The 24,281-nt window shown below is 42.1% G+C and overlaps 1 protein-coding gene across 4 annotated transcripts in view; it reads left to right on the top strand.

Annotated features, from left to right (window-relative positions):
- The window catches only part of WWOX (WW domain containing oxidoreductase), a 736,218-nt gene that overhangs the window by 67,673 nt on the left and 644,264 nt on the right, over positions 1-24,281 (top strand). The gene's annotated exons all lie outside the window — the stretch shown is intronic.

The raw sequence follows: 24,281 nt of genomic DNA on the forward strand, positions 1-24,281 counted from the left end.
TCTAATGTGAAACCAAGATTGAAGGATTGCCTCTATTAACTGGGTTTTATTGCTTGATCGCTTCTGACTAACAAGTTTCTTTAGTCGGCTCCATAGATTTTCAAATGGGTTAAAGTCTGGGCTATTCCCAGGCCATTCCAGCAGTGGAATAAGATTATCTTGAAACTCCCCCCAAAAAGTGGCGTTATTAGCCATCAAACCTCAAAAATATACTTTTCCCAAAAAATTTCCACAATTTTGGCCACTACTGTACCTGGGAAAAGTAATTTAACTCCAGATTTCTTTTCTTGGGGTGCATTTAAATACATGCTGGATTGCAAGCATGTAAATTTTGATCACATCATCATGGAGATGCTGCAGTGATTGTAAGTGTGAGGACCAGTTATAAATCCTTGTTTTCAGGGCCATAGTCACTTCAAATGGCCATTAAATGAATGAATGGTTATATGAGCTGAGAACTACCTGTAGTTATACACACCTGTCCAAAATGGGTCATCTTCCATTTTTCATTCACTCATGCTGGAGCAGAAATCATTACAAGCTTGAAAAATTGGTTTATAAAATGCTTTGAAACGAGCCACCTATTTCAACATTCTTCATTTCAATCTGGACTGTAGATCAAAATTAAAGAAAAAATAATTGTATATTGAAGAGCAATTAATTGAACAGTACTGTATTTAGCTGCTCAGGGTAGTCAATACTACAGAGAATTTTTAATACACTGTCTTACTGGGCTGTCAGTTTGTATTGGTAATGCAAATGGCCCACTTGTGAGCTGCAGGGATCACACCCATAGAACCTCCTGCATTATTCAAAAGCAAATTGTTCATTGTGTGTGGTTGTGTGTTCTGATATACCAGTTTCTTATGGCACTGCCATAAAACCATGCATCCCAAACTTTTTCCTTCACTATTTAAAAACAACTTATCGACATCTTATCATAGTTAAAGACCAGTCTTATGTCCTTTTTTCCAACAGCATTATAATTTTGAATGGTCACTGTATGAATAACTGTAACTCAAGGACTACCTGTATTATAAAAAGAATATTATTGAAAAATATTTCAAAAGCTTACTATTGGTTATTTCAACAGTTCTTGTCTTAATAGGGAGATTTTTGAATATATATTTAACACATGTGGCAAACCTTTGTTGTTATTAGTTGCAAAGTCGTGTCTGACCCATCACGACCCCAGGGACAAAGTTCCTTCAGGCCTTCCTGTCCTCTACCATCCTCTGGAATCCATTTAAGCTCACGCCGACTGCTTCAGTGACTCCATCCAGCCACCTCCTTCTCTGTCATCCCATTCTTCTTTTGCCCTCAATCTTTCCCAGCATTAGGCTCTTCTCCAGTGAGTCCTTCCTTCTCATTAGGTGGCCAAAGTATTTCAGTTTCATCTTCAGGATCTGGCCTTCTAAAGAGCAGTCAGGGTTGATCTTCTCTAGGACTGACTTGTTTGTTCGCCTTGCAGTCCTAGGGCCTCGCAGGAGTCTTCTCCAGCACCAGAGTTCAAAGGCCTCAATTCTTTGGCGCTCAGCCTTTCTTATGGTCCAACTTTCACAGCCACACCTTGCAACTGGAAAAACCATATCCTTGACTATATGCACTTTAGTTGGCAGGGTGATATCTCTGCTTTTTAGTACGCTGTCTATATTTGCCATAGCTTTCCTCCCCAGGAGCAAGCATCTTTTAATTTCTTGGCTGCAGTCCCCATCTGCGGTGATCTTGGAGCCCAGGAAAATAAAATCTGTCACTACCTCCATTTCTTCCCCATCTATCTGCCAGGAATTTCAAACTAAAGGTAAAGGTTTCCCTCGCACATACGTGCTAGTCGTTGCCGACTCTAGGGGGTGGTGCTCATCTCCGTTTCAAAGCCGAAGAGCCAGCGCTGTCCAAAGATGTCTCCGTGGTCATGTGGCCAGCATGACTCAATGCCAAAGGCGCACAGAAGCTGTTACCTTCCCACCAAGGTGGTCCCTATTTTTTCTACTTGCATTTTTACGTGCTTTCAAAACTGCTAGGTTGGCAGAAGCTGGGACAAGTAACGGGAGCTCACCCTGTTACACTCCAGCACTAGGGATTCGAACCGCTGAGCTGCCGACCTTTCGATTGACAAGCTCAACGTTCTAGCCCCTGAGCCACCGCGTCCCCTAATTTCAAACTAGAAAGACTCCAATTAGTGCTTGTATATTCAACACAACAGATAATGCAACAAAAAAAGATGGCAATTTGTTCCTTTTTTGTTTTAAGCTCAGCCTTTCTTATGGTCCAACTTTCACAGCCATCCATTGCAACTGGGAAAACCATAGCCTTGATTATATGCACTTTTGTTGGCAGGGTGATGTCTCTGCTTTTTAGTATGCTATTTAGGTTTGCCATAGCTTTCCTCCCCAGGAGCAAGCGGCAAACTTTCTGTCAAGTTAAATGTCCCTGTTATAATGGCTAATGGGTTTGTTTTGTTACCCAAAGAATTTTTTGGGGGGCAATTTACTCAGGTTTGGGAAGCACTGATTTTAAACAAAACAAATATGTGTTATGAAGACCACGTGAATGCTGTGGTCTGACGAACTGCAAGGAAAAGTTTTAGCAAGGGGCACTTTCTTTGCAGTCAATTTAAATAATTTCTTCCTTGATGGCCTCCCTTAAAAAAATATTAGCAGGTTCGGATATAACTATAAAATCAGCATAACATAAAAAGCTTTAGAAGAATGTTATCTCCTCTCCTCACCCTCAAGGCTGTGTTAATTTCTTTTTGTAGTTAATCTGCTGTATTGTTAAACTGCATTTATAGTTAAAGATTCTTTTGAACAGCTAAATTATTTAAGCATGGCTTCTGGAACTGAAAGTGATCTACTTGGTGATCTGCTTTTCATGCCGAAGATAACATTGAAAGAACAAAGAATGTTTCTGGAACCTGAAAAAAAAATGAGGGATGCAAGAACATTAAAAAAGCTTAATTATGATTTCAGTGCTTCATTTTAGTGTAAGATACAGGTTTGTTTTTAAAAAGGAGTGTTATATCTGAGGTATAAAACTTAATGTATCACTTGAAATAATTCAGCCTCATGTAAGTGATTTATTGTGGTTAAGGTTAGATGCTTAGACTGGATTGGGCATTTTTATCCATTGTTTGGATATTTATCTATTATTATGCAATTTACATACCACTCCGGCTTCCATCAACTTTTGGTCTTTAACAAAAAAGCAATAAATACAACAACATATTGTCATTGCTTGCTTTTTTGCATAAGTTATAGGCTTAATTAATGCTCTTGCTAGATCTTATACTTGAGACTGATTTTCAATCGTGTTGAAAAGGGACACGGTGGCTCAGTGGCTAAGATGCTGAGTTTGTCGATCGAAAAGTCGGCAATTCACTGGTTCAAATCCCTAGTGCCGCGTAATGGGGTGAGCTCCCGTTCCTTGTCCCAGCTTTTGCCAACCTAGCAGTTCAAAAGCACGTAAAAAATGCAAGTAGGAAAACAGGACCACCTATGGTGGGAAGGTAACAGCATTCCGTGCGCCTTTGGCGTTTAGTCATGCCGGCCATATGACCATGGGGACGTCTTCGGACAGCGCTGGCTCTTCGGCTTTGAAACAGAGATGAGCACCGTCCCCTAGAGTCGGGAATGGCTAGCACATATGTGCGAGGGGAACCTTTACCTTTACCTTCAACCATGTTATTTAATGAAGGTACTGATGAGTCAATGCAAAATGCTTGCATCTACCTCTGTTCGTCTTTTGACTGTATAATTATTAAAAGGGATTAACTGTTTTAAGTACAACAAGGATCAAAAATAGCAATAAAAGACAGCAAAACCTGACCAAGAACAGACCCACACGACTCCAAAGGAGACTTCACTCATCCTCACCAAAGAGTGGGCAATAGAGCCAGGTCTTCCAGGTACTTCAAAACATAGCAGTTTGGGGGCCATTCAGATCTTGGCGGAGGGGGGGGGGAAACATCATTCCAGAGAGCAGGTGCTGCTACATAGAAAGTTTGCTTCTGCGGTTCTATAGGAAATGGCACCATTTAATCGAAGGAACCTGGAGTGGCATCATCCCTGCCCAGATTGAATGTCAAAAGTTATTTGATAATACTGATTCATACTTGGTGACTAGGTGGATGCACCACATTTGGCTCTGATTATTTAAGCATGAACTATTGAATAAAGTTCAACCTGGATTTTCAAAGCAAGCTGCTAAATGAAACCCGCTTGTGGACTGCGATTTTTGAAGCGTGGTGTGCTAATGTAATGTGTTAACTCAAAGGCAAATTGTATTCATTCTCTAGGGCAGGGGTGTCAAACTCGATTTCACTGAGGGCCACTTCAGGGTTGTGTTTGACCTTTGGGGGCCCAGGGTGAGTGTGGCCAGCTCAACGTCATTCATGGACTCACAAGCTCCGTTTCCAGCTATGATGAGCTCCTGCAACCCTCGGCCAATGAAAACGGAGCTCCGGAGGGCCGGCTGCAGCCCTACCAAGCTCCTTTTTCGCTAGCAGAGGGACCACGGGCTGATCCTTCGCTGTTTCCAGGGCAGCCCTGCAGGCCAGATCTAAGCACCCCACGGGCCAAATGTGGCCTCCCGGACCTTGAGTTTGACACCCCTGCTCTAGGGGATGCTATTCTCAAAGATTTAAGCCAATTTGGATGTCTGAATGACTCTTCGATGCAAGTATAAGGAGTCTTTTAGAGGGAGTTTTTTGGAGAGAGACTTGACTCTATGGAAGCCCTATTTCTCTAGCTCTGGTGGCCGCTGACTATGAGGTCTTGTCCTGCAGAGGAGATGAATTTGGCTTTGAAAGCGCGAAATAAAATTGGACCAACCTGAAGGGTGCCTAATAAATTAGGATTGCATTGGTGATTGTAACATTTGATAATCCTAAGTGTCTTCATTTGCAGTGGTTGCGTGTTTTTTGATCTGTGAATGAATTTACAAGTGATAAAAATTCTTCTTCTTCTTCTTCAAAAAATCTCTTTAGCTTTAGGAGGCTCATTGTATCCTGAAATTCAGATATTAGTGGCAGCAATGCAACACCACAGTATTAGAAGGCCTCATAGAAGGCTTACGTCAAGTGCCTAATCTTCGGACCTTTCGTCGTGAGCTAAAAACAAATTTATTCACTCAAGCAGGACTGGCATAAATAGTGGATTTTAAATTGGGGTTTTAGTAATATTTTAAATTTTTAAATCTTTTAAATTACCGGCCGTTTAGTAATAGTTTATTTTAATTTCTTTTAATTGTATATATTCTGTATTTTATTCCGGCTGTACACCGCCCTGAGTCCTTCGGGTGAAGGGCGGTATAAAAATTTAATAAAATAAAATAACATAAAATAAATAAGGTGGTCTCTCTTTCATGAGTTATTAAAAAACTGCCCACATTTTTTATGCATGGTGTTTGTTGTTTAAAATTGGGAGATGCGAGATGCTGCTGAACTCTGTTGCTTTAGAATCAGCAGCACACCACAGTAAAGCTTGCATTATGTAGTCACGTGTGCATGTATATACACACACATGTGAATACACACTTGCACACAGCAAGGTGGGGAATGATACAGTTGGCATCATAGTCAATAATGCAATCTCCTGTGGCTTGAAAGAAGTCAGTATGATCCGTCTTCCCCTCTTCTTTCCCTCTGCTGGCAGTTAAATTAAGTTTTCTTAGGAAGCGTCTGGGCTGTTTCATGTAAAGTGATAATCTGAATCTAATAAGCTTCTAGTATCCTCTGAATATCTTTAGAAGGCGGTGTTTTTTTTTTAAACTATTTTTTTTTGACTGACTATTCAGACTTCATCCTTCATCCCCTTCTATCACAAATATGGAGGAAACAGCAGATCGTGGTTTAGCATATGAATACCAGCTCTGTTGAATTTTAGATTAGTATTTTGCTTCTCTTACCCTATATCGTCTCCACCCTCCATTATTTATTTGTTTCTTGCCTTCACTTAGAAAAATCCATGTTCCTGTTGTGACTCAGGCCCAAGTAGGTAGTAGGAAACTCAGTCAGTGTAAAAATAAACAAACTTCATTATAACAGTTGAGAATTAACTCATTCTCAGCATAGCCCAACTAAATTAAAGCAAATTCCTCCCAACACAATTCCTCAGTCCTATCACCAACCTTGGTCCAATTAGGCAAACTGCTAAAAGCCTTTCTTGGCAAAAGTTCAGAAGACACCAATACAAAACAAATGCAATAAGACAAAGCTATCAACGTTGTTTTCTGGCAAAGAGCCCAAATGCTGTTGCTCATCATTTAAGCCTTATGGGAGGGGCCAATCATCTTTTGGCCCTACTCCCGAGTCGTCCTCTTTGCTTGAACTACTCTTGCCTTCTGGCAGCTCTTCTCATGCGTGCATTAGGAACAGGCTCCCCCTGTTCCTCTGCCTCACTACTGTCAGCCTCTGCAGGCTCTGGAGTCTGCACATCACTCCCCGATGGCCCTGGCCCCATCTCTGCCTCTGACGCAGAGCCTTCTTCTGGGCCTTCCCCAGCCTCCAGGACTGGCCCATGTTCTTCCTCAGCCTCATCGCTGTCTGACTCCGTTTGCAGCTCCGCAGGCTGCTGGCAGACCACAACAGTTCCATAGGTTTAAGCCTCGTGGCTCTCTTATCCTGAGTCAGAAGTCATAGGAGCTGCTATTGGGTCCAGCATGTAATTTTCAGCATGAAATTGCTACTTGTTAAATGTAGTTTCTGTTTGTTTATATTTGAGTCCGGCCAACTTTAAAAAAACAAAAACAACTGTTGCACTTTTTTGTTTCATAGTTCAGTGTTAAACAGGAAGAAGACTAATTGTTTTTCTTTGTCAGTTTTTCATGAAGGGGACAGCTTTTCTTTTGGAGGTCAGATTTGCAATGTCTACCTATGTTAACTTTCCTGTTTAGGGAGGTTGCGTTTTACGCAGCATGCAATATTTCTGAACGATTTGCAATTAATTTCAAGGCATATCCTCACTATATTAATAGTTTATAAAGAGGATATCTCTAGGTACCAACTGCAATTGGCTGTAAGGGCTTTTCTTTCTCTCTTCTTGTCTCGAGTATTTTGGAGAATCAGTCAGGGGTGGGCTGCTTGGGGTTTACAGGGGTTTGGGAGAACCTCTAGGTAAGATTCTGTGCAGTTCGAAGAACCCCCAAATCCCATTCCTGGTTGGCCCTGGTCACCCCGCCCCTCCCAGGAGTCCCTATGCGACCCATTTTGGATGCAGGTAAGTGCAGGGCGCGCACGGAGGCTTGGGGAGGGCGAAAAATGAGCCTACTGGAAGTTCAGGAAGGCCAGAAATCTGCTCGTTTCTCGCCTCCAAAGGGCATCCAGAGCCCGGGGAGGCCATTTTCGCCCTCCCAGAGAGAAGCTGGGTGGCTCAGGGGCTAGGACGTTGAGCTTGTCGATCGAAAGGTCGGCAGCTCAGCGGTTCGAATCCCTAGTGCTGCTGTGTAACAGGGTGAGCTCCCGTTACTTGTCCCAGCTTCTGCCAACCTAGCAGTTTCGAAAGCACATAAAAATGCAAGTAGAAAAAATAGGGACCACCTTTGGTGGGAAGGGAACAGCGTTCCGTGCGCCTTTGGCGTTGAGTCATGCCGGCCACATGACCACGGAGACGTCTTCGGACAGCGCTGGCTCTTCGGCCTTGTAACGGAGATGAGCACCGCCCCCTAGAGTCGGCAATGACTAGCACGTATGTGCGAGGGGAACCTTTACCTTTAGAGGCTTAAGGAAAGCCTCCGGAGCCTGGGGAGGACAACCCCCCCTCACTGTGGTATAGGAGGCCGACTAGACCACTCCCATCATGGCCACGCTCACCCAGCAACCAGGCGGAGAACCCCTTGCTAAAATTTTTGAAGCCCTCCCCTGGAATCAGTGAAGCCCCCTCTTCTCTGTGAAAGCCCCTCAAATACTGGAAAAACCTCTCTCATATCACCCCTTCTCTCCGATAGTTATTTAGAAAAGGTGCTCTCAGACTCCTGATTTTTTATTTTTTATTTTTTTTGCCTTGAAACGCTAAGACGGCTCTTTTTCTAGTCGAAATCTTGCCGGAGTGACTTTCTGTTTGAAAAGTTTACATAGAGACAACATTAGCTGCATTGTTTTGGGCTGCTTCTTTAGGAATTTGTTACCAGCATTTTTAAAAATAAAATCTGACCTTTTTTATTTGAGATATTTATACTTAAAAGACAGCCCTAAAGGCAAGGCAAAGGAATTAGGATACCCCGCCCCGCCCCCATACAAATATATCATCAGAAAGACCATTATTATGCAGATTTGCTTGATCAGAGCTGGGCACCAAATTAAGGGACTTCAGCCAGAAGGTGCTGTGAAGATGAAGAGTTTCCTTTAGACGCCAAAGTTACTAAATGGAAACTAGCAATTGCTCCCTGGCTTGCTAAAATAAGTGAAGAGAGATAAACCAGAAATTGATTTTTGTATAATTCTTAAATTAAGTGCAATACTCAGGAGGAGAATAGCCCTTCCAATGGCATCACTATATAGCATTTTACTCCAAAGCAGGTAGTTTATCTTAATACCTTCACAGGCTTTTCCAGAAAAAAAAAGAAGAAGATGATGATGAGCATTATTTTCTGCCTGAGATTTAGTTAATTTGCTCGTGGTACCTAGACTCTGGCAATTTGATAGGGAGTCGTATGTTACCGCTTTCTTTACGCCCTACGTGGCTGCATTAGGCAATACGTTTAAAATGTGAAAGAAGACTGTAAAATGCACAGCCTGATAACAACGACAAATCTAATCCAAAGTGACAAGTGGGAGCCTTTCCCAGACGTTTTTCTTTTTAATGTAACATGACTTTAAATTGATGCATCCCCGCCGAGATTGAAAAAAAGGCTCTGAGCTTGTCTCTGGTGATTACATTTCTGATCCATACAACTTAATTTTTTAACTCAGTGACTCTCCATTTGGCGAAGGGGCTGTTTGTTTGCTTGTTTGTGTGACCAGCTTGCGTTCTCGTTGATGTAGCCCTTGTGTGTAGCAGTGTGGCAATTTGGGGTTGATAGTAAGGGTGACTTTTCTTCGGGATTGTTGCTTCAGTACAAAGAGAGTGGTTCAAGCAATTAAATGGCTCCTTATTTACAATGAAGGGATTGTTTAAACTCATGTCTTCTTGGTCCATTGTCCTGTTTTGTAAGGTTTGCTTGTGAGAATCTTGGGGTCGGCTAACTGTCTTCTAGCCCGGTGATCCTTAAAACTTTTTTCTTTTGGGACCTCTTCCCATTTTTAAAAATGATAAAGGTTAAGGTTCCCCTCCCACATATGTGCTAGTCATTCCTGATTCTAGGGGGCAATCCTCATCTCCATTTCACCCGAACTGGAGCAAACAGGTAGCATTTCATCCCTGGAATCTACCACAGCACTTCTATTTATTTATTTATTTTATTTATTTTATTTTTATTTATTTGTCGTAACAATATATACAAGCGTTGCATAAAGGGTTATATAATATAAGAAGGTATATATGAGGAGAAACGAGGTACTATAAACATATATATACATAGGGGAAGAAACAATAGGACAGGAATGGTAGGCACGTTTGTGCTCTTATGCACGCCCCTTAGAGTCCTCTTAGGAAAGTGGTGAGGTCAACCGTGGACAGTTTTTGAGTAAAGCCTTTGGGGTTATGAGAAGAAACCACAGAGTCAGGTAATGCATTCCAAGCATATACAATTCTGTTACAGAAATCGTGTTTTCTGCAATCTAAACTGGAGCGGTTGACATTGAGTTTAAATCTGTTGGTAGCTCTTGTGATATTGTTATTGAAACTGAAAAAGTCATTGACAGGAAGGACATTACAACGGATGATTTTATATGCTAAACCCAGATCCTGTCGAAGGCGACAAAGTTCCAAGTTTTCTAGACTTCTAATACCTTTAGTTTCAACTAGTGCTGGGGTGTCAAACTCACATCCTCACGAACGCGTCACGCGATGTGTTGAGATTTTCCCCCCCTTTGCTAAACTGGGCCTGGACACGGCCAGCATGTAATGCATCCAGCCCGCGAGCCAGGAGTTTGACAGCCCTGAATTAGTGTAATGCAGCAATTGTACTGTATTAGCCCACCAAGGCAATCAAAACAGTCAGTCCTAGAGGAGATCAACCCTGACTGCTTTTAGATGGCCAGATCCTGAAGATGAAACTCAAATACTTTGGCCACCTAATGAGAAGGAAGGACTCCCTGGAGAAGAGGCTAATGCTGGGGAAGATTGAAGGCAAAAGAGGAAGGGGACGGCAGAGAAGGAAGTGGCTGGATGGAGTCACTGAATCAGTAGGCGTGAGCTTAAATGGACTCCGGGGGATAGTAGAGGACAGGAAGGTCTGAAGGAACGTTGTCCATGGGGTTGCTATGGGTCAGACACGACATCTACAACTACAACAGACCACCGAGAAGATCTGTTGGAAATAGTTTACGAAACTCAGCAGCATTTCTTGACTGCACATGTCATAAGCATTACCTAATGGCTGACTTTTTGTTTAATTATTTAGATGTGCTCGGCCGTACTGTTGCATCTTCTTGATTAACAGGAATTCAACTTGCAATATTGACTGCTTCTAGTGTTTCAAAAGGCCAGGAACAGGAAAGAGCGTTAGTGATCTTTTATCTGCTAACCTTCATTTTGACCTTTCAGGTCTACCCTTTGACTTTATTCTGTCTACAAATAATACAACTCTGTATTAAACCCAGAACTGTTGGTTGAAACAGTGAACATTTTCCCAGCTAACTTGGCTGAGATGATTCTGATAGCATTCATTTTGGGAGGAGACACCTATAAGCAACTATTATATTGCTGAATATTAAAAATATGAAAATACTAGAATTGAATCAGTTTTCAGAGGGCCTTCTTATATGTGGTAACACCTGATATTTTTGGTGTCCAGTTGCATAATATATATATATATGTGGCTTAAAAACAAGGGCTGATAGGGAAGACATTGAAGCATTTTTCAGTTTGAGGAAGCAGTATGCCAACTGAGTACAATCTAACTACACTAAAATTTGGAGATCCCACTGTCTCAACAAGAAAGCATAAATATTTCATAATAACAGAGTTGGCAGGGACCTTGGAGGTCTTGTAGTCCAGCCCCCTGCCCAGTCAGGAAGCCCTACACCATTTCAGACAATGGTTATCCAACATCATCGTAAAAATTTGGAGCATTCATAACTTCTGCAGGCAACTTGTTCCACTTATTTATTGTTCCAACTGTCAGGAAATTTCTCCTTAGTTCTAAGTTGCTTCTCTCCTTGATTAGTTTCCACCCATTGCTTCTTGTTCTACCATCAGGTGCTTTGGAGAATAGCTTGACTCCCTCTTCTTTGTGGCAACCCCTGAGATATTGGAACACTGCTATCATGTCTCCCCAATCCTTCTTTTCATTAAACTAGACATACCCAGTTCCTGCAACCGTTCTTTATATGTTTTAGCCTCCAGTCCCCTAATCATCTTTGTTGCTCTTCTCTGCACTCTTTCTAGAATCTCAACATCTTTTTTACATCAAGCAATAGGGAAATATTGTTAAGTCAATGGGAAATTTAAGGTCTCCTTTCATTGGCTGACTGTAATTTAGCCAAGTTTATAAACCACTAATTAGGAGTAAATTTGAGCAAAGCTAAACTACATTTCTACTATATTTTTACCATCATGCCATGTCTTAATTGTGACATGGCTTTTCACACTTTTAAGGATCCTCCAATTATGCAAGAGATATATTTTACTAAATGCCATAGCCAGAGACTCAACTGTACCCATCTTGGAGCTAAAAACTCTTGTGTTACTCACAATAGGGCTTTCAGCATAAAGGAACTTCCTAAGTAGGAAGCAAAAATGTTGGAGAATCTTAGAAACCTGCCAACTTTTAGCTGCTGTCTGTCTAGTTGCATGCCCAATAGAGTTCAACGAAGTTGGATTCCTGTAAATATATGTAACTCAGCGGTTCTCAACCTATGGGTCGTGACCCCGTTGGGGGGTTGAATGACGATTTGCCAGAGGTCGCCTAAGACCATCGGAAATATGGGAAGTATACTTGCGAGTCGAAGAATCGCGCTCCAATGGTTGACTCCACAAGCCAGTTGCAGGCTTTTCAAATTGCTAGCCAAATTCGACTTCAGGCGCAATGAATTAAAAAAGAGAGAAAGCTTTGTTCTGATATCTCCCTCTCAAGCCAGCTGCAATCACTCCCAATCGCTAGCCTAATCTGGCTTCAGGCACGATAAACTTAATAGGGGAGGAGTCTCCGCTTTAATGCCTCCATCCTCAAGGCAATCGCAAGCAGTTCAGATCGCTAGCCAATACGGCTTCAGGTGCAATAAATTCAAAATGAAAATAATTTTATGGTTGGGGTCACCACATCATGGGGAATTGTATTAAAGGGGTCGCAGCACTATAAAGATTGAGAACCACTGATGTAACTGGATGATTGATGATGATATTAACAACAGAGTACATCTCACCCTCTTTCCCTCCCTCCCCCCCTCTCGTTCTCTCTCTTTTAAAAAAATAGGCATTTGCTTTTACTGTAATCTTTGGTAGACTGATTGGTAGGACATAAGACATAAGTGAAAGCCACTAACACAGTGCATAATTTGAAACACCACTTCAGAGTTTAAATTATCAAGGGAGAAGGGAGAGGCTCATTCCAAACATTTCCAAAGATTTTAATCAGTTAATCAAGACAAAAAGTGTGGAGGATGTATTGATTTATTATTTATTTATTAGCCTGCCTTTACTACTTTGTAAGTAACTCAAGGTGGCAAGCTCCTTCCTCCTCCTCTTTTTCCTCACCACAAGGTAGTTGGACTGGAAGAGAGGGACTGGCCCAAAATCACCCAACTGGCTTTCACGCCAAAGGTGGGACTAGAACTCACAGTCTCCTGGTTTCTAGACGCTACACAAAACTGGATTTCCTGTAATGTGTGCCAACGCAGCCTCTTCTTATAGTCGACAAGTTAGTCTGGAATCTGTTTAGGAAGAAACAAATCACCCACTCCACAGACTTCAAGTTATGTCTATTGAAGAGGGCAAATAGTCAACACCAACAAGCACCAATAAAGTTCTCTGCGAGATCCCCTAAGTTGCTTTCATACAGACATACATACGCACCCTTGCTGTTCCATGCTTTTCCCCCCGTTACGCATTTGATGAGGGTCGTAAATGGAAATTAGTTTGATGGCTTCGATCTCTGACGATGTAGAATGTAGATTATTTAAAACATTGTTGCCTGAGGAACCACACCGTGCAAATTATAACCCTAATATCTTAAGAGCAGAGGAACCTGCCTAGGCTGCTAAATAAACTTCAGTAATTACTTCAGGGGATTTTCCTGTGTGGGGTTGTAATTTTTTTTGTAGTTTACATTTTTCTCAGGTTGCTGACCACACTGACAGCTTTGCTGGTCTTGTATAAAATAACTAACACATGTGCGCACCTGGCCCTTCATTATTGTTACTCTGCATTTTATAAGGAGAGAACAAGATAGGAAAGTTGCCAGCCGTTTTTGCTGATAGCAACACTTACCAAGGTTTTACGCACCTTGAAAGAAAATACATGGCAGCTTCCATTAAGAACCGTTTCAAAGCAGGTCTTTTGCCAAACAGTAAGAGGGCTGTAAGTATCACTTTACTACTTCGGTGTTACAAAGGTGATACTTCAGACATTGTCTTGTGTCCCATTTCCTTAAGAACGGAAAACAGACTTAATGCTTCCTAAGCGCTCTCCGTAGGCAAAAGAAAACAGTTCTTCAAAGTTGAATTTCAGTAGACAATCCTCAGTGATCAATATAGAAGCATTTGTTGTGCTTCTCCATACATTTTTTTTAAAAACGTGAAGGTTTATAATTTCTGACTCCCAACACTCTCACCCCTCACCCCCCTCACCCCCAAATGAAACTGTTCCTACTGGTAAGACCACACTGGGAAGACTGTGTTCAGTTCTACTCACAATGACACAAAGAAGATGTTGAGACCCTAGGAAGATTGCAAACAAGAGCAACGAATATAATAAGAAATATGATTGGTAGATGACAGATATTAAGAGCAGAGACAGACACAGAAAGAAAGACAGACGGACAGACAACTAGGTATGTCCAGTCTAACAAAGAGAAAAATTAGGGGTGAAATGAAAGCAGTCTTCCAATATTTGAGGGGCTGTCACAAAGAAGGTAGCTCAGTGGCTAAGACACTGAGCTTGTTGATCGAAAGGTCAGCAGTTCAGCGGTTCGAATCCCGAGTGCTGCGGAACAGGGTGAGCTCCCGTAACTTGTCCCATCTTCTTCCAACCTAGCATTTCGAAAGCACGTAAAAAATGCAAGTAGAAAAATAGGGACCGTCTTTGGTGGGAAGGTAACAACATTCTGGGCGCCTTTGGCGTTTAGTCATGCCGGGCACATGACCACGGAGATGTCTTGGGACAGCGCTGGTGCTTCGGCTTTGAAAAGGAGATGAGCACCGTCCCCTACAGTCAGGAATGACTAGCACATATGTGCGAGGGGAACCTTTACCTTTACACAAAGAAGAGGGGGTCAGCTTATTCTTCAAAGCACTACAGGGCAAGACAAGAAGTAATGGATGGAACCTTATCAAAGAGAGAGCAAACCTAGAAGTAAGGAGAATTTTTCTGTCAGTGAGACAATCATTGGTTTGCCTTCAGAAGTTGTGGGTGCTCCATCACTGGAGGTTTTTAAGAAGAGATTTGGGCAACCATTTATCTGGAATTCTATAAAGCAGTGATGGCTAAGATTTTCTGGACCAAGTGCCCAAAGCATGCAAACCCCCAAAATGCAATGCACATGTGTCCTGCCCATGCAGTAATGCAGCTGCGTGGGTAATAGAGGGAGCCGCTTGTGGCTCCCATGTAACACCACTCCTGCGCAGGCTGCACTGGCTACCTGTGGTCTTTCGGGTGCACTTCAAGGTGTTGGTTACTACCTTTAAAGTGCTCCATGGCTTAGGGCCGGGTTATTTACGGGACCGCCTACTGCCACCGTTTGCCTCCCACCGACCCGTGCGCTCTCACAGAGAGGGACTCCTTAGGGTGCCGTCCGCCAAGCAATGTCGGCTGGCGGCCCCCAGGGGAAGGGCCTTCTCTGTGGGGGCTCCCACCCTCTGGAATGAACTTCCCCCAGGACTCCATCAACTGCCTGACCTTTGGACCTTTCGCCGCGAGTTGAAGACATATCTATTTATTCGCGCAGGACTGGCGTAGAAATTTTTAGTAGTTTTTAATATTTGGATTTAAATTTTATTGGGTTTTATGGTTTTAAATGGATTTTAATTTGGCCTTACATTTAATAAGTTTTTTAATTACTGTTTTTATTGTGCACTTTTTACTGTTTTATTTGGCTGTGAACCGCCCTGAGTCCTTCGGGAGAAGGGTGGTATAAAAATTTAATAAATAAAATAAAATAAAATAAATTAAAAAAAAAAAAATGTGTGCGCACATGCCCCACCGCATGCATTCCGCCCCTGCTCATGAATGTCCCCTGCACATGCATGCCCCTGCGTGTGTGCAGCAGAGACCTGATGACCAGCTGGCCAGCAGGAGGCGCATGTGCATGCGCGGCAGAGCTGAACTGGGGCGACGGCTCATGTGCCCACAGAGAGGGCGCTGCGTGCCATAGGTTCGCCATGATGGCTATAAGGTCTCTTGCTCGAGCACAACTAGAAGACCTCCAAGGTCCCTTCCAACTCTCTATTATTCTATATTCTGAGTTTTCCCTGATCGTGTCTTGCGTTCAACTATTTGGAACATTTCTGTTGTCTGGAGTTCTTAAAAAGCTGATTGTCAGGTTGCCTCAAATAGTTTTAAGATGTTGTATTTAAATAAGGAACAAAGAGTCTTACAATTGCCATCCCTTCTTTTTTCAAAGAAAGAAAAGGTATCTGTTGCTCCTGGAAGCAAGAGGACACAGGAAAATTAACAAAGTCATATACCTGCCCATGTGAATCGCTGTGCAACTAGATGGCCCTGTTATGTTACCTAGATTTTACCACTTTTTTTTACCTTAGAAAGTTTATGTAAGTATATGAAGCAGGCTCAGCCTCACTGTTGTGACCCAGGCCCAAGTAGGTAGTCATAAACTTAGTCCGTGGAAAAACAAACTTTATTCGAACAGCTGGGAATTACTTTATTCCCAGCATCATTCAACTCAAAGTAAAACAAATGCCTCCCAACACAAATTCCTCATTTATCTCACAAACCTTAGTCCAATTAGGCAAACTGCCAAAGGCCCTTCCTGGTAAATGTCCAGAAGCCACAAAAACAAAGACGTACATGAAGCAGAAGACGAAGCAGAAGAGGCAGCTACAATGTTGTTTTCCGGCAAAGCTGAAACACCAGTGCTGGTCTGTTTTAAGCCTTATGGGAGGGGCCAATCATCTCTTGGCCCTACTCCTGAGTTGTCCTCTCTGCTTGAGCTGCTCTTGTTTTCTGGCAGCTCTTCTCATGCGTGCATTAGAAACAGGCTCCTCCTGTTCCTCTGCCTCACTACTCTCAGGCTCTGGAGGCTCTGGAGTCTGTACCTCACTTCCCGATGGCCCTGGCCTCACCTCAGCCTCATCGCTGTCTGAGTCCATTGCCAGCTCCATAGGCTGCTGACGGACCACAACACCCAACAGTATCCTAATAACCATGTAGTGTCTTTAACTAGTATACAGGGGTGAAATGCTCCCGGATTGGACCAGATCGCGCAATCTGATAGCGATCATGGCTGGTAGTTCGGCGATCTGGTAGTGATGGCGGAGCAAAGCTCCACCCACCTGCCTGGGTATCATTACTTCCTTGTTTTAACCAGGAAGTAATGTATTTTTTACCTTCTATGCATGCGCAGAAGGTCTGCGCGCATGCGGCGTGTGCACTTCTGAACCGGTAAGTAGATTTCACCCCTGGTAGTATATCAGATGAGATGTGAACTGAGCCTTGAGCATTATTAAACTTTAAACATGAGACAAAGGTTGGAGGAAAAAGCTTTTCTTAAAAAAAAAAGAAAGAAAGAGGAAACCCAGTAATATTATAATGATTAGATTTCTGGCTATGTATTTTTTCTAATTTTCATTTTACATGCATATTACTTATTTTGTGTATATATTTACACACAAATTATGTCGACACTGTTAAGGGCTGAAATAATATTTGTTCTGGGTATCTATTTTACATGCTCATTATTAAGGACTAGAATAGTAATTATAAAACCTCTAGACCAGGAATCAAATATGAAAAAGACTAAAGACTTGAATAGCGCATACTGAAAACACAGCCTGCTGAATATGCTCTCTTTCCTTACCAGATTACTTTTAATAAGTTCTAGTCCAACATTTTCCAATAGTTTTGTTCAATTCCTATAGCTAAACGTAGAGTCCATTACATTTGGGGGAGGCAATGCTGATCTTCCCTTGCCAAGTCTATTTACATCTGTTCCGTATATTAGAGTAGAAAATGACTGCAGAGACAGATTGAAAGATCCATTTGGTCTAGGGGTTAAGGCACCAGGTTTGAAAGCAGGAGACGTGAGTTCTAGTGCCTTCTTAGACATGAAAGCCATCGGGGTGACCTTGAGCCGGTTACTCTCTACCAACCCAATTCACCTCTCGTCTGTGAAGTCCTCCAGGTCATAGTTGTCCCAAAGGTACTTTTTTTCAAGAGGCAATTAGACTTTGTGGTCTTTCTTTGAGGACATTTCGCTTCTCATCCAAGAAGCTTCTTCAGTTCTTCTTCTTCAGAACTAAAGAAGCTATTTGGATAAGAAGCAAAACATTTTCAAAGGAATGTCTATGAAGATTCTCAGTCCTCCAGGTCATGGTTGTCCCAAAGGTGCTTTTTTCTCAAGAGGCAACTGGACTTTCTGGTTTTTCTTTGAAGACGTTTCGCTTCTCATCCAAGAAGCTTGGAAGAAAGTGTGTTGGATATGTTTGTCACCTTGAGATATTTGTAACGATAACAAAAGCGGGATACAAATAAATAAACTGCTGTGGGTCTCATCAAAGTCAGTATCCCAAAATAGCTAGTAATATTGGACATTTAAGATTGGTATAGCTAAATCTTTTTGGAGCCTGCCTGGTGAATTTAAACCTTTTGAATTTGAAGCTTTAGAAGCCTCATAAACTGATCTGTTTGAAACTCTCTCTCCTCCCCACCGCCATACCTGATCTTCATTTAAGATTATTGTCAAAGGACAGCACCCAGTTGGGTGTTTGTGCAGTTCAGGTTAAGGCAGATAGCCATCATAGTCAGTCTCCTCTTTGGTGTTGCTGTTGCTAGAGAACACTTTTGAGGGAGATGCGCTTGATAAATCAAAATCGGTGCTATTAAACTTTCCTGTGTATACAGTACTATGCCAGGTAGAATTGGTTTTAGTGTCCACTTTGTCAGATGGGTAACTTTCCAGGTGTTTAGAATAGCAAAATGCTCATTAGTACCTATTGTCCCGCACTAATGAGTTCCCATTATCTAAGTCTAAAGGGATGGGACCTTCTGTAGAACAAGAGGCATGATTCTGCACCGTCCAGGCGATTTACTTCTGACTAGTTAATGTGGAGCTCTGGTGACACCTTGTGGATTTCCAAAGCAAACCTCTGATCAAAATTTTCACAGGATGTTCGCTGCTATTCCTCGTAAACAAGTCTCAACTTGCGGCAAGAACTGGTTGGCCTTTCTTGAGCTGGAAAGCCAAGTGGGTTTAGATCCAGTTAGGACTTGGTGGGAATTCTGTGGTGAATATCAAGTTGTAGAGAAGACTAGGGAAGTAAAAATGAACGTGGCTGGAAAAAAAGGCAGCGAGAACCCCCTCCTGGCTTAAGTACCAAGAAAACTACATAGATGCATCTATAAAATTCAAGCTTGGCTTAAAGGAGACTTGTCTTTTTACGTTAGCAATAAGTAACCCTAACCCTTATAGGGACGTGGTGGCTTAGTGGGTAAGACCCTGAGCTTGTCGATTGAAAGGTCGGCAGTTCAGTGGTTTGAATCCCTAGTGCCGCATAACAGGATGAGCTCCCGTTACTTGTCCCAGCTTCTGCCAACCTAGCAGTTCGAAAGCACGTAAAAAATGCAAGTAGAAAAAATAGGGACCACCTTTGGTGGGAAGGTAAGAGCGTTCTGTGCATCTTTGGCGTTGAGTCATGCCGTCCACATGACCACAGAGACATCTTCTGACAGCACTGACTCTTCAGCTTTGAAACGGAGATGCACACCGCCCCCTAGAGTCAAGAACGACTAGCAAATATGTGCGAGGGGAACCTTTACCTTGAAATGGAGATGAGCACCTTTAACCCTAACCCTAATCCTGGTTTCAGTTGAGCTGTTGGATTGATCAGTGAGGAAAATACCACACAGTTGCATCAGAGCATAACAAGGTTATGATTTGCATAAATCATCATAATAAATTTTCTTCCCAAAACCCCCAAAACTTTAAGGTTAAACTGTCTACTGTTGACCTCACCCCATTCCTAAGAGGTCTGTAAGGGGCGTGCATAAGCGCACCCGCATGCCTACCATCCCTGTCTTAATGTTCCTTTTTACTCACTCTTTTCATGTATCCAAATTATGTTTATACGTTTATCTGTTATCTTATATATGATTGACAAAATAATAAATAAATAAAAATAAAAATAAATAACAGGATCTTAGATTCGTCTTTTGCATCTACCCTAGAGATTGAGTGATAAGCCTAACAGCCTTTGCTAATCATGAATAGGCAATGCTGAGTCTGGTAAAGTTTTGCAAGTAGTCCTCAACTTACAACCGTTACAAGTCCCTGAAAAAAGGGAATTACCAATTGGTCCTCGCATCCTTGCGCGATCAAAATTCAATTCCTTGGCAACCAGCATGTGTTTGTGACAGTTGCAGCATATTAGGGTTCATATGCTCCCCATTTGTGACCTTGGTTATAAGTCTAGGACTACCTGTACTACCACATAGAATAAAATAGAATAGAATAGAATTTTTATTGGCCAAGTGTGATTGGACACACAAGGAATTTGTCTTGGTGCATATGCTCTCAGTGTACATAAAGAAAAGATACGTTCATCAAGGTACAACATTTACAACACAATTGATGATCAATATATCAATATAAATCATAAGGATTGCCAGCAACAGGTTATAGTCATACAGTCATAAGTGGAAAGAGATTGGTGATGGGAACTATGAAACGATTAATAGTAGTGCAGATTCAGTAAATAGTCTGACAGTGTTGAGGGAATTATTTGTTTAGCAGAGTGATGGCCTTTGGGAAAAAACTGTTCTTGTGTCTAGTTGTTCTGGTGTGCAGTGCTCTATAGCGTCGTTTTGAGGGTAGGAGTTGAAACAGTTTATGTCCAGGATGCGAGGGATCTGCAAATATTTTCACAGCCCTCTTCTTGATTCGTGCAGTATACAGGTCCTCAATGGAAGGCAGGTTGGTAGCAATTATTTTTTCTGCAGTTCTAATTATCCTCTGAAGTCTGTGTTTTTCTTGTTGGGTTGCAGAACCGAACCAGACAGTTATAGAGGTGCAAATGACAGACTCAATACACTCAATACATGAGATGTTTTGCAATTTTCTCCTAAGGGGGAAAAAAAATCTGGAATTAAATCTTTTTTTCCCCCTATGCAGTTTTCTCTAATTGTAATTTAAAGCATTTGGTTTTTTCTTTTGTATGATTTTTGTTGTTGGTATAAATGATACACTTTTTATAGTTTCATGAAAAGAAAATGTGCTAATTATTTCAGTCCTTGCACTGATGCATTGAAGCACTTTAAAGGTGCATTCCTGAAGTTGTAGCAAACTTGAAGTATATTTCTGAAGTTGTAATGAAACAGGCACCTTGTAGTTTTCCCTGCATTAATGATCCTGGAATTGCAGGTAATCCTCGATTTACAACCACAACTGAGCTCACAATTAAATAAGGCAGCAGTTAAATGAGTTTTGTTCCATTTTATGACCTTTTAGTCACAGTTGCCTAGTGAATCACTGCAGTGGTTAAGTCAGGGGTGTCCAAACTTGGTCCCTTTAAGACTTTTGGACTTCAACTCCCAGAGTTCCTCAGCCAGCTTTGCTGGCTGAGGGACTCTGGGAGTTGAAGTCCAAAAGTCTTAAAGGGACCAAGTTTGGACACCCCTGGGTTAAGTGAATAATGTGGTCATTAAACGAATCTGGCTTTTTTCCATTGGCTTTGCTTGGGAACTGGGAACTGGGCCAACTGGGAAGGTTACAAATAGTGATCACATGATCCCGGGATACTGCAACTGACATAAATACATGCCAGTTGCCAAGTATCTGGATTTTGACCATGTGACCATGAGAATGTTGCAAAGGTCACAGGGAGGAAAACCAGTCAAAAGTCACTTTTTTCAGTCCTGTTGTAATTTCAAATGGTTGTAAATCGAGGACGATCTGTGCAGTCTTTCTGCAATAGCGCCTGTTGTTTTTCTTGATATCCAATCGCTACTTTACATTTACAAAGTTGGTATTCCTAGAATGTAAATTACTTCCAAGCCATAACATTTCAGTCAGGTTGCTAATTTCACCTTTAAAGGTAAAGGTAAAGGTTCCTCTCATACATACGTGCTAGTTGTTGCCGACTCTAGGGGGCGGTGCTCATCTCTGTTTCAAAGCCGAAGAGCCAGTGCTGTTCGAAGACGTCTCCGTGATCATGTGGCCGGCATGACTCAACGCCAAAGGCGCACGGAACCCTGTTACCTTCCCACCAAAGGTGGTCCCTATTTTTTCTACTTGCATTTTTACGTGCTTTCGAAACTGCTAGGTTGGCAGAAGCTGGGACAAGTAACGGGAGCTCACCCCGTTACACAGCAGCACTAGGGATTCGAACCGCTGAGCTGCCGACCTTTCGATCGACAAGCTCAACGTCCTAGCCCCTGAGCCACCACTCACCTTTCACCTTTACTTTTCAAGTTTCTGTAGAGACATAGCCGTAGATTCAATTTTCTTCCTGCAAGGGAAGTTGGATGGGGGAGAGGAATTCATTTTTTACAAGCAACGTGTACATGTTTCTGCTGTGTTCGTAGCATTTTATTATTGGCACTTTAAGCAACGTTTTAAAGTTTTGTTAGGTGAGATAACAGAATTTCGTATCCAGCGGGCAAATGTCATCCCACCCATCAATCATGATATTCTTTATCAATTGGTTGAGTGGGAAACATACTTTTAATGGGTGAAGAGGTATTTCTCATGAACTTTCATTGTGGCTACTTTCGCAATTCTTTTTGCATAGCATCTTAAGTATAACATCTTAAGCAATAAAACTCAGTATTTTAAATTGTGGAATGCTTTTTTTTTATCGCTAGTTTTTTACGATGCATTTTTGCTACGTGTGGCACAGAATCACATTTTTTGAAACGGGCGGCTATTTAAATGTGATATATTAATAAATAATTCAACTAATAATAAAATTAAAGCCATAGATGAGAGAGCTAAAAATGGTCTTAGACTACTAGGATCAAACATACCAAACCATGAATCCATATATATATAGGTTTTCCTTCTCTTGGCTTGTGTATCTCCTCTCTTGCGTGTGAAAGTACAATAACCATCTGCCTCTGTGACTCACTTGAAGTAATGATTATTCCCTTACTTTCTGATGCAGAAGTTCCTATGTTCCCTGTCTTTTAATGCTCTTTCTTTTAGAAATTCTTTCCTAATCCCTAGATCAATTGAAGAATGCTTATTATTTTGTGTTATATTGTTAAGTTCTGTTTTCCTCTGGCTGTTGTGGGTTTTACAATTTCTTTCTTGAAACTGGGAATGCTTAGTCTAATGAAGAAAAGAACTAGTGGATGACATGATAGCAGTCTTCCAATATTTGAGGGGCTGGCACAAAGAAGGGGGAGCGGGTTTCGACTTATTCTCCTGAAGGCAAGACAAGAAGTAACAGATGGAACTAATCAAGGACAGAACCAATCAGAACTAAGGAGGAATTTCTTGACAGTTAGAACAATTAATCAGTGGAACAACTTGCCTCCAGAAGTTGTGACTGCTCCAACACTGGAAATTTTTAAGAAAATGTTGGATGACCATTTGTCTGAAATGGTATAGGGTTTCCTGTTTGAGCAGTGGTGGTAGTGGGGGGTTGGACCAGAACAGCAGTCACCAACTGGTGGTCCATGGACCACTAGTGGTCCGCTAGAAAATTTTGATGGTCCGCAGAAAAATTACTTGCATTTTTTATATTTTACTAAATCAGCGGTCCTCAAACTACGTCCCCTGGCCTGGATACGTGCAATGAACGTTTGTGTTGCTGTAGAGAATCTCCTCCTTTGGGGTCTTTTTGTGTGGATCGGAGGGGGGCAGAAATTCCAACTTGGGGTCTGCTTCAGCCTCTTGGTGTGGGGCTTTGGGCGAAGGCTGGAGGGAAGTGCTGCTGGTGGCAAGAGCCGGAGGGCCTTGTTCCCGTGGGACTGCATCATGGCCTGGAACTGGCTGACCATCTCAGCCCGCTGAGCCTCCAGGTGCTGGTACCTGGCCTTGCACCCCTGCAGGTCTTCTCTCTGCTTGGAAAGTCTATACTCTTAATCCTCAGTGAAGTGCTTCTGCTGAATCCAATTTGAACTGAGCCAACTATTTTGCCAACTCTTTCTCATGCTTAGCTTAGCTCCAACAACTGCTTCCTGTTGAGGAGCCCGGGCGAGCAGGCAAGGAATGGCTGGGAGGGGAGGGGTGAGTAGAGGCTGTCGAGGTGCCCTTCGACATGAGTGACATTGAGTTGGCTATGCCCACCCAGTCACATGATCACCTAGCCCCACCCACCCACCCGGTCATTAGGCAGATCATATTAGTGGTCCATGGGATTTTAAATTATGAATTTAGTGGCCCCTGAGGTTCAAACGGTTGGGTACCCTGGACTAGAAGACCTCCAGAGTCCCTTATACCGCTGTTATTCTGTACTCTGTTCCATTTCTTAGGTTTAGCCGCTTAGACCTCCGATAAGCAGCTTATCCGTAGACGATTTCCTTTTCTCTTCCCCCTCACCAGTTGATTAAACAAAAATTAATAACCTCGCTAACTTGAAATACTAAATAGTTTGGACCTGGGCATTTGAAGTCCAGCTTGGAGGAGTTGAGCTATCATTTATTGGCACAGATTTCAGCAATATTGGGAGGAAAGGTTTTTTCAATTAAAAACTAATTTGGTGCTTTTTAGCAAGATATCTTCTCCCGTTAGGCTGAATGGTTAGCCGTGCTATATCTATCCAACATAAACTTTGCATAAGTGTTTGCTGTAGGTAGAAGTGAATCACTAAAGAGTCTAATTTAATTTAATTAGCTGCTGCGCCAAGTGACCTT

The sequence above is a fragment of the Ahaetulla prasina genome, chromosome 12 (assembly GCF_028640845.1).
Source record: "Ahaetulla prasina isolate Xishuangbanna chromosome 12, ASM2864084v1, whole genome shotgun sequence".
Lineage (NCBI taxonomy): Eukaryota > Metazoa > Chordata > Lepidosauria > Squamata > Colubridae > Ahaetulla > Ahaetulla prasina.